This window comes from Gouania willdenowi, chromosome 8 (genome assembly GCF_900634775.1).
Source record: "Gouania willdenowi chromosome 8, fGouWil2.1, whole genome shotgun sequence".
NCBI lineage: Eukaryota > Metazoa > Chordata > Actinopteri > Blenniiformes > Gobiesocidae > Gouania > Gouania willdenowi.
The window spans coordinates 11,224,190-11,235,481 of NC_041051.1; positions in this window are offsets into that span (position 1 = coordinate 11,224,190).

Below are 11,292 nucleotides of genomic sequence, written 5' to 3' on the forward strand. Positions count from 1 at the left end.
CCCCCCCCAAAAAAACCGCACAAATCATCACTGACTTCTAAATACAGAGCCACCAGTGCCCGTTTAACTTTGCTGTGCCTGTAAAACTCTGTCCGTTTCTCATGTAGCACAGCGGCATCGATGCCAGGGATTGTAAAGTCTTAAACATCATAGTTTAATGATAACTTCTGATACTGTAAAATATTCAGGCCCTCATAGTGGTGAAACAACTGATGTATCCTTGCGTCCATTTATTTTTGCGTTAGCATTACGGTCATCAGGATAATTTAAATGAATTTATCAAAACTTAAACAATAAACCTGCTCAGATTCAGCAAACCATTGATCCCTGAGGGGAATTTGGGTGACTGTGACATTAATGCTGTTTTCATACATTTTCGTACGACATAAATAATTAAAAAGGAGCCGTCAGAATAATCCATGTCACTACAACTTAAATCTACCTTTTAATTTACTTACTTTATTTTTTACATACATTTTTGTTTAATTGTGTTTTGTTTTTTAATAGTATTCATTTTGTTTGCTCACAGGAGTTAAAAACTAATATTTTCTGGAAAAAAAAAAAAAAGATTCATATTTAAAAAAAAATAATAATAATTTAAAAATGAAAGTGAAAAACACAGAATTTGAACAAAAAGATAAAACAGATTTTATAGGGCCCTACTTAATGTCATGTCCTACCACTACCATAGCCTCATGGAACTGTATTATAAACAACTGTGGCTGAGTTTTTTGCTCTGAGTAATAAAAGAATAATTGGAAAAAAATTCACTGGCCGTCTTTGTTGAACTCAGATCGATCGTCACCTTTCAAAGCTTTATCATCTTTTTTCTGTATCCTTTTAGCTCTCCTGGTCTCATTAACGAGACCAAACACAGAAGCACAGAAAGCTTTCTTTGCAGCACAGGCATCACCTCGTAGAGCACGCTTCAGAATGAAAAAGCCTATTGCTATGGAAATGGCTGCCATGTCTCCACTTACTAATCCACTGCTACACCACATACAGTTTATCTTGTTCTTTAACAACACTACAGCCTTAATGCTGACACCACACACACACACACACACGCACGCACACACACACACGTTCACTAATGGAATAACTCATTCAGAGGTAGAAAAACATCTGCTGGGGTAGTTTCAATTATAATTTGCATATTCACATCAGCTAAAGGACTTTTATTTTGAATAAATGTATAGCACTATAATATACAGCACAATAATTAATAAAAGCAGTATAAGCAAGATCAGTATATCCTTGTTTGTTTGTTTAGTTTTTTATTGCAACAACTAAATAATCAATTACTAATAACCTTCCTTAAAACTGATATCTGGAGTTTCTGAGAAATCTATTTACTATGGTCTTCCAGAAGTTGAGCTGACAGCAGCAAAAGAGCAGAGCGGAGCTCACAGAGGAATTTATTTACTAAACATGAACTTTTTCTTCTGAGAAATGATACGATACTTCAACATCAAACTCTATCATTTACCATCTGACTCTGGCTCTGAAGTAATCAGCTCCTGCTTTTTTATTTGCTGACTGAACTGGAAAGCTAAGTAGCAAGCTAGCTAGCTACAAGTAGCAAGCTAACTAGCTACAAGTAGCAAGCTAACTAGCAGAAGAATGGCTCTTTCCACAACAGAATACAGCAGTCTTCTCCAAAAGATTACTGAACTGGAGACTACAGTGCGAGGAATACAAGTAAACATTGAGGTTAATGGACACTGTGGATATGATAATGATACGACTGTGCTGCTGTTTCAAAACAGCGGAGTGGATAAAGCTAACTCGCTACCAGCCCGTGCTAACAAAGCTATCAGACCAGAATACTCTGGGAGATAAGCCTAAGAAAAAGTCATATCCACTTCAAAGGCTAACGGGCCGAGCAAAGCACCCTGATATCAATAATGAGACGGACTGGCCTGAACTGGCTTCGCAGACTGCAGCCTCAACATCAAAGGCAGGAGTATCACCAAGTCACAAACCCAGTTTCATGTAGAACTGGGTAATCGATTCGCCCCACTGCTGAATAACCTAGGATCTGGCTCTAATGAGGTCAACACACAACCTTCTGGAACTGTGAAGACTGAAAGTGCTTCAGGAAAACAAAAGCGACATAGTAGGCCAAAGCAACAACCTCACACACTGATAGTCGGAGACGTTTCTGTTAAAGATGCTCAGAAGATGTTTAGCAGCAACGTGAAAGTGATCTGCTTACCTAATGACACAGTATCAGACCTGGCTGACAAAATATTGCATATTGTTGCAGATTACCCACATTTGAAAAATGTGTTAAAGCAGGATTTCACCCATCTACTAAAAACTGTGAGCTGTTTGCAGCCTAAAGTGTTCATCAGTGGCCCGATAACTCCAGTCCGCAAAGGAGATCTGAAATTCTCAAGGATTTACTCTTTGAATACATTTTTGTCTTCGGCTTGTGCTGCCCTTTCACTAAATTTTATAGAAAATTTTCCTATTTTTTGGGAACGTCGTCATCTTTTTAGAGCAGATGGACTGTGTCTAAACAAGGCTGGAGCAACTTGTTTTACTTCACCAGTCACACTGCTATCAGTTCTGATAAAGACAGAGGACGACATGTACCATCGGAGAACAAAACAACAAGGAAAGAATATGGAGTCGATGAGCTTCCAGCACGAAATCAAAATCGCCAAAATGAAGAGGTCAACCCAACTCCAATATCTCAGGACCCACCTGCTTCACCCCAAAATTCACCTACTTCCACCTCATCCAGCTTCTCTCCTACCCCTGCCTTCTTGGATTTAACTGCCCAGATGAACGAGCTGGTTCTGGCTGGCACAAAACTGACACCCCACCCTTTACCCCACCAAGGACCCATCTTATCTCCTCTGAAGAACCAATCTGCACCATCCATCCCTCCTCGACGATACCAGGCCCAGGATTACTCTTCTCCTCAGGCCAGCTGTGTTCAACTTAGAGCGACACAGGTCTGATGTGTGCTTGGTTCGGACTGCAATAGCTCTATTTTAGGAACAACCAGAAAAAGTCAGGGCCTTATGGAGTTAATGCAGCTTCTTTAATTCCTGTGGTGACAGGTAACACAGGTAAAATTGTGAAATTAAAGAAAAGCAAAAAGCTTAATAGAGATAAAAATTTGACTCCTAGAACATGTCATCCAAAAAGTCCACCAGTGTCTGCAGTAAAGTCTTTAAAATTAGCTCTTCTTAATGTTAGATCACTTGTTAACAAGTCACTACTAATTAATGATATTATTTTGACACATCACTTGGACTTTTTATGAAAATGAAACATGGTTGAATGATGGTATCAGTAATACTATTCTCAATGAAAGTGCACCACAAGACTTTATTTATTTCAATAAGTGTCGTACTTGCAGGAAAGGTGGTGGAGTTGCTGCCATTTTTAAATCAATATTTCAGTGCAAAGAAATAACATTTGGTGATTTTATCTCCTTTGAATATATGTCATTCTTACTGAAGGGTGATTCAAGAGTTCTGTTTTTAGTCATTTATAGACCCCCAAAATATTCTGGAGAATTCATGGATGAGTTTGCTGAACTGCTGTCAGTTGTATGCACTGTTGATGTAAGAGACTTAGCTCTATCTGATCATTTCTGTGTCTTTGTTGACCTAGAGACTGTAACATCTGTTCAAACTACTTCTGTGTGTTTACAGAAAAGGTACATAAATGACAACACAAGTGCACAGTTTATGGAAGCCATAGCAATGGCACCAACATTGAGTGCTGAGACAGTTGATCATCTTTTGGATGAGTTTAATACAAAAGTCTGTAACGTCATAGATGTGGTGGCTCCAATCAAAACTAAGAGAAAACCAAACACACAGAAAACACCTTGGAGGAGGACTGAGATAATGCAGAATTTGAAATCTGACTGTAGAAGAGCTGAGCGTAAATCAAGATCAACAAAACTCCAAATTCATCTAGAACTACACAAAATAAGTCTGCGAAAATTCAATGATGGCTTGTTCAAAGCAAGGCAGCAATACTTTTCTGAAATTACTGCCAAAAATGTCAACAACTCGTTGTTTTCTGTAATTGAAAAGCTCACAACCCCCCCAGATCAGATAGACCCTGAATTACTGTCAGCTGGAAAATACAATGCATTTGTTGTATATTTCAATGAAAAAATACAATCAATAAGGTCAAACATCAGAACAAACCAGCAAAATAACAAAAAGCTTGAATAGCTTCAACCACTGAGGGATGTCAACTATAATGTTAGTTTATTACAGTGAACCCAAAAACAATAGAGGAAACTGTTCAGCAGCTGAATTCATCAATGTGTTGCCTTGACACAATACCCTCAAAATTCTTTAAAACTGTTGTAAAGTCAATTGTCACTGATTTGTGTCAGATAATTAACTGCTCATTACAATCAGGCACCGTACCAAAATCCCTGAAAGTAGCTGATGTGAAACCTCTGTTAAAAAAGAGAACACTGGATGCCTCTATACTGGATAACTATAGACCAATCAGCAACCTTCCATTCATGGCCAAGATCATTGAGAAGGTGGTCTTCAACCAACTGAGTCAATTCTTAACATTCAACAAAATATTTGATACGTTTCAGTCAGGTTTTCGTTCTCATCACAGCACTGAAACTGCTCTTATCAAAGTGATCAATGACATAAGGTTGAAGACTGATTCAGGAAAAGTATCTGTTCTCATTCTATTGGATCTAAGTGCTGCATTTGACACTGTAGATCATACAATTTTGTTGCACAGATTGCAAACATGGGTTGGACTAAATGGAAAAGTAATGCAATGGTTTAAGTCATACTTAGAGGAGCGAAGTTATTTTGTAAGCATTGGAAACTTTGAATCTGATAGATTACCAATGTCCTGTGGGGTTCCTCAGGGCTCTGTTCTTGGACCCGTTCTGTTTAGCCTTTATATGCTTCCTTTAGGACAAATTTTACAGAACTGTAAGGTTGATTATCAGAGCTACGCAGATGACACACAACTTTATCTATCACTGAACCCAGATGACTGTGGTCCCATTGAGGTGTTGTATGACTGTTTAGAAAAAGTAAACTGCTGGATGAGTGAAAACTTCCTTCAACTAAACCCTGACAAGATGGAGGTGACTGTCTTTGGTAACAAGGAAAAGAGGACTGCTGTCAGCAATTATCTTGAGTCTCGATCTTTAAAAGCTAAAGACCAAGTCAAAAACCTTGGTGTTCTGATTGACTCAGATCTTACATTCAGCAGTCAGATCAAATCTATCACAAAACAGCCTTCTACCACCTAAAGAACATCTCCAGAGTGAAAGGTTTAATGACTCAGAAAGATCAGGAGGAACTGGTCCATGCTTTTATCTCCAGCAGACTGGACTATTGTAATGGTCTTCTGACAGGAATTCCCCAAAAGAGCATCAAACAGCTACAGCTGGTTCAGAACGCTGCAGCTCGGGTCTTAACCAGAACAAAGAGGTCATTGCACATTACTCCAGTTTTAAAGTCTTTCCACTGGCTCCCAGTCAGCCTCAGAATAGACTTTAAAGTTCTGCTGCTGGTGTATAAATCTGTGAATGGGTTTGGTCCAGAATACATCAGTGACATGTTAGTCAGGTATGAACCCAGCAGGTCTCTCAGATCTATGGACACAGGTCAGATAGTGGAGCCCAGAGCTCACAGTAAACATGGCGATGCTGTGTTTAGTCGTTATGCTGCAAAGAAGTGGAACAAACTGCCAGCAGAGCTGAAGTCAGCATCCAATGTGAACATTTTTAAATCAAAGTTAAAGGCACTTTTTTTCTCTACTGCGTATGATTGAGAGAGAGATTTTTGATCATGTTGTTGATGCAATGTGTTTGTTGATGATTTGAATTGATTTTACTGATGATTTTAAATGTTCTTATTGATTTTAAACAGTTGAATGTTTTATCATGTAAAGCACATTGAGTTGCCTTGTGTATGAAATGTGCTATACAAATAAATTTGCCTTGCCTTGCCTTGTCTTACTGCCGGTGGTCATTCATATACAATAATGTATATAAGTCCCTCCTTCGTCCTTTTGACCCATATACAAATGGAAACAATGGCCGACTGCGCCCAGCCAATAGGCTTCAACTTCGTGTTTTTGAGACTGTCAATCAAAGTGAATGTAGAACTGTGCACGGAAAGAAGGCCGCGCGTCATAACAGCAAACAGGTAAATATGATTTTGGCTCTTACCTGACCCATAGACCTATATCAATGCGACCCGATGCGACCTTGTTATGTTCCGCGATGCGCGTGCAAAAAAGTAGAGGGGTGGCTTCTGGTAGATTGGCAGAGGCAGTGGGAGGAAGTGAAGCTGTTTAGGGCGGGACATTTAGACGTTTCTCAGAAACTCCGGATATCAGCTTTAAGACAAGCTTGTTTATCTTTTTGCCAAATGACACTTAAAAAAAATCAAAAGACAATCTATAACCTCTTCTTGTGATCTCTACATGTATTTATGATAAATCTGCTGTTAAACATACTTACAGGCTGTTTTTTTGTCTTGTCTTTTTTCCTGTCTTTTATAACTTTTCAATAACCCCACCCTACCCCTAAAAATCTCTATTTGATCGGTGGCTACAAAAATTATTAGGAGGATTTAAGACACCAAGCATGCTGATCCACTTCAACCACGACATGAAGTTATTTGAGGATACAGTGGAAACTTTTAAACCCCTCCAAAATCCTCGGAGGAACGTGAGAGGAAAGCAAATCATCTTGTTGAAGTGAAAGAATTCAACGAGAATATTTGAATCTTTGATTTTAATGAAATAAATTCTGTTAGTGAAGCCGATATTAGCTGTATGACGTCTGTGATGTCCGAGAATAAATATACTGGCTGAAGCTGATTAGCTCTCAGTGAGGTTTAATGAGTTCATGGTTGATCTTGATTTAACTCAACAAAAAAAAAGTCAAATGTAAACTCTATAACCTAGGTTCCCAAAGTGGGGTACAGGTATCCACAAAGGTACACAAATTGCCATAGGGGGTAATTGAATAAAAATGAAAAATTGTAAGCAAGTATATACATAGAGCAGCAGTCAGAAGCCTCCATGCATTGCCACAAATCACATGTTGGACTATGTAAGACTACCCATGGTGACAGAGAAACTCTCAGCAAAAAAGTGCAAATATGAGGAGAGCTACATTGGTTTGCGCCAACCCAGTGGTTACCAAACGTTTTACAGTCCCCTACCCCTTCAGACGTGCCATGCACCCCCTACTCCTGCACACTTAAAAAACATGATAAGGTGATGTCATGTCCAATGTTGCACTTTTTTCATAAAATTGTTTTTCTCTGTCACCACTAAAGGGTAGTCTTACAGAGGCCAATGTGTAAAATGTGGCAATGCATAAAGGCTCCTGACTGCCTCTCTATTTATATTCTAGTTTCCAATGTTGTCTTCAATTTTTATTCACGTAAGATGATTTGCATATCCTACTTTGGGAACCTACTGTAGGTGCTTGCAAAACATGCTTTCAAGACTTTGTGTTCTTGTGTAAAAGTGGATTTTCAGTTTTGACAGTCATAAAAACCAAAATATAGAACAATAATTTGTATGGAGAAAGATTAAAGACTCAGACTCTCTCAAATTCAGCCAAACATGGCAGTTCTGTGTATCTTTTCAACCTCACGCTTCTCAATAAAGTTGTAGCGAGTTGTGTTTCACAGTTTCAGGATTTTTTTTTTTTTGAAAATTCAAAATAAAATGATTTCTTGTGTCCTTACATTATTTTTATTTTTTATTATTGTATATTGTTCCTCAACAGGATAGGTAAAATTCAGGGACAAGTGTCTGTAGGGCTACATTTTATATGAGATTACATTATTGTGTTTTTAAACTGTGCAGGTACATGGCTTCAGGTTAAATATTTGAGGGGTACGGGACTGTAAAAAGTTTGGGAACCACTGTTCTATAAAATCAGACTGTTTTTCTCCTGTAATATCTTTATGGCCACAATTAATCTCACTTCAAAATAGTTGCTGTTCATTTACTTTCCACTTGAGGTCCTCATACCACAAGCAAACCTTATAAACAGGAGAACGTGTACAAAACAGTGGGTTTTTAATTAAGATTGTTGAGGCAGTAACTTTTATATGTGACAACATTATATCAACAGCAGATATAGAAGCATCTGGAGTTCCATGGATAAACTCATCGATTTAAGCAGGTGAGTGTAAACTATGAATGATGAAACTGTTGATATACGTAAAACAAAAAATAATCTGTGGGATTATCTAATTCTTAAATATCAAATTGAAACTCAATTAGAAAAATATTCTACAATTTAGAAAACAGTTGTTTATTCAGTGGAAGAAAGAATCAGGTGTATATACCAATAAAAATGAGAAAATAACATATTTCTAGGATTTGCCTCTATTATGAATAATGGACTTGGTAAAAATGCACATCTGTCCCAAAATATGCTGATGTAGAAGACTTAGCCAGCCTAACTGAGACAAAAAAAAAAAACAAAACTAAGTGCCGTGTGGTTGGGGAGTAGGAAGGACTTCCTCACACTTGGCAGACGGTTTCTAATCATGTTTAATTACAATCTATGAATGCCCGATTAGAGAATTATCCAGATAGATTGCTTGGCTCTGAACCAAGAGACACAAAATGACAGACGGTTTTCTTTTTCCCCCTTGCTCATAACCGACATCAATCACCTTGATGAATGCTTCCTCTGCCCTTTCATATTCTAATGAGTGCACAGGAAATATAGGCTGTGGAAAGAAGGTCCTGTTTTGCAGATATAAAGACGAGATGATATCTCAGGCCGGGCTTTCTTTGTTCTCTTACAATTCCAACTAATGAGTATATGCTGCACCATTTAGTTATAGCCTGAGATGACATTATGAAGAGTGGTGATATGTGGTTGGAAATAAATTTAAAATAAGGTTTTTGAACCAATTGGGCCAAAATATGAATGAAATGGAAGAATTTCTGCAAGAATGGATGAATGGTTGGAGTAGCAGCATGCATCAACACATTTTACCCTTGGGGTCAATCTGACCCCAGGGTTAATTGCCAACAGTTTTCAGAAAATCCTTCACCACATTTTTGTGTCAGGCACTTTGTTAATTTGTTGAATACATGAATAAACCCTTGATAAAGAAACCTTGACCTGTTCTCTAGCGCCACCATCAGGCCAAACTTTTAAATTAGAATATTTTTTATCCAAATCTTCTCAAATTCACTTTAAATTACCACAACAGTATGAACCCCATTGGTTGTGGTGATGATATGACCTTTCCTGCAGTGCCACTATCAGGTCAAACTTTGTAGTGTGTAGTGTTAGTGTATCTTGCAAATCTTTCATTCAAATCTTTTCTAATTTGGGGTGCACATTCATGACTCCCACACAATTAGCCATATTGAATAATGTTGGTGACCCCCCTTTCCTCTGAAAAGTTTTATTTACTTATTTTTATCTCCTTTTTGCAACATATTTGGGGTTATTCACCATAAAGTTTTAAACACATTTATGTGTTTGAAACTTCATCAATTGCACTGTGAAAGAGCTGTTCCAAAACCTCATTGATAATAAACCTTTTCCTTGAGGACATTTTCAAGAGAGAGAGAGAGAGAGAGAATGCAGGTCGCAATACACAGACAGATGAGTTTTAATCAGCTAAGACAGATGTACTAAGCTAAGATGTACTCCAATGCATGCAATATGTGTTCAGCACAATAAAATAATATCATCATGATAATTTTATGCTTAATCAATTGTACCCATCAAATTAAGAAAAGTCATGAAATATAAAGCAGAAAATAAATAAATGAAAAACATCAACTATTGTTTTTTGAATGATATACACATTGAATGGGGTCAAACTGACCCCAAGGCTAGTAGGATTATTTGTATTTAAACTTACTCCAACAGCAAAGAATGTCTCAGGAAAACACAACTTTGGAGTTATTTTTGTGGCAACATTTTTGGGAGCACACTCCTGCTACAACTCATCATTTATAATTCATTCCAAGCGCATGAAATCTAAAGTGTGTTTACATTAAATTTGTCTTTGAATGTGGGAGTGTGTTTATTATTTACTGCGCAGTTAAGTTTGTTGTTGTTTTCTCTCATTCAGCTAGCGCTCCAGCTACACAGCTGATCAGTGGCAAACATTGAATTCACTTTGTTGCATTTGGAAGGCAATGCTTCCTCCATGTGCTTGAAAACCTGCTTTTAATGCTCATTAATGCACTGTAAGGTTTATTGAATTATATGTTCAGCTTTCATTTTGCCCCAACGTTTTTCTCAGGAAATTTTTGTAATTATTAAGTGGGAGTGAATTACACATCAAAGCAATCAGCAGATGTCATTGAAGAAGACTGGCAGTTGACAGTTGAAACATGTCAGTATATATCAAAGTGTATTTCCTGAGAAAAAAGTTGTCTGAATGAATGAACGTTTTTCAACCTCAAATAGCTCATTTAAAATGAACTTCACAGAAAAATGAGCACTTGACCACAATGTAGGGTGATAATAACTAATGATCACAGCAGAGTTTAGGTTTGGAAAAAATATGTGATGAGTATTTTAACTTCACAGTTTGACCCACATCCCATCTGTTATCATTGAGGAGGCGGGGTTTATGAGCTATAGTGCATCCAGTCAGCAGGGGGAGCTCTAAGAATAAAAACGCTTCACTTCCCCATGAGCTTGTCCCTTCCATTCTTTTTAGAAAGTGTCTATTTGTACGGTTGGAGTCTGGACAACCCTAGGTGCTATTGGTATGGTTACTGAAGTACACGTACGTAGCGTCTTAGGGTTAGGGTTTGGATTAGGGTTAAGGTTAGGTTAGGCTATTGGTGCGGGTACCAAAGTACAAGTAAGTAGCATTTTAGGGTTCGGGTTAGGGGTAAGGTTTAGGGTTAGTGTTAGGTTATAACCCAATATCGCAACAATTTTTAGGGTTAGGGTTATGTTTACGGTAAGGTTTGTTCCTAGTCTCGCGACCTAAACTGGCCAATGACTGACCTATCACATGATTTAAACTAGCCAAATAGGGGTGTTGCATACGGATAGACTGGTATATTGATACGAATACAAATAGCCACTGCCTCAATTAAAGAAAGTGTCTATTCATACGGTGCCCCCGGTGCTATTGGTATGGTTACCGAAGTACACGTACGTAGTGTCCTAGGGTTGGGATTTTGTTTGGGGTTAGGTTTTGGGTTAGTTTCTAGGGTTAGGGTTAGGGTTAGGTTATAACCCTATATCACAACAAATCTTAGGGTTAGGGTTAGAGTTAGGACTAGGTTTAGGGTAAGGTTTAG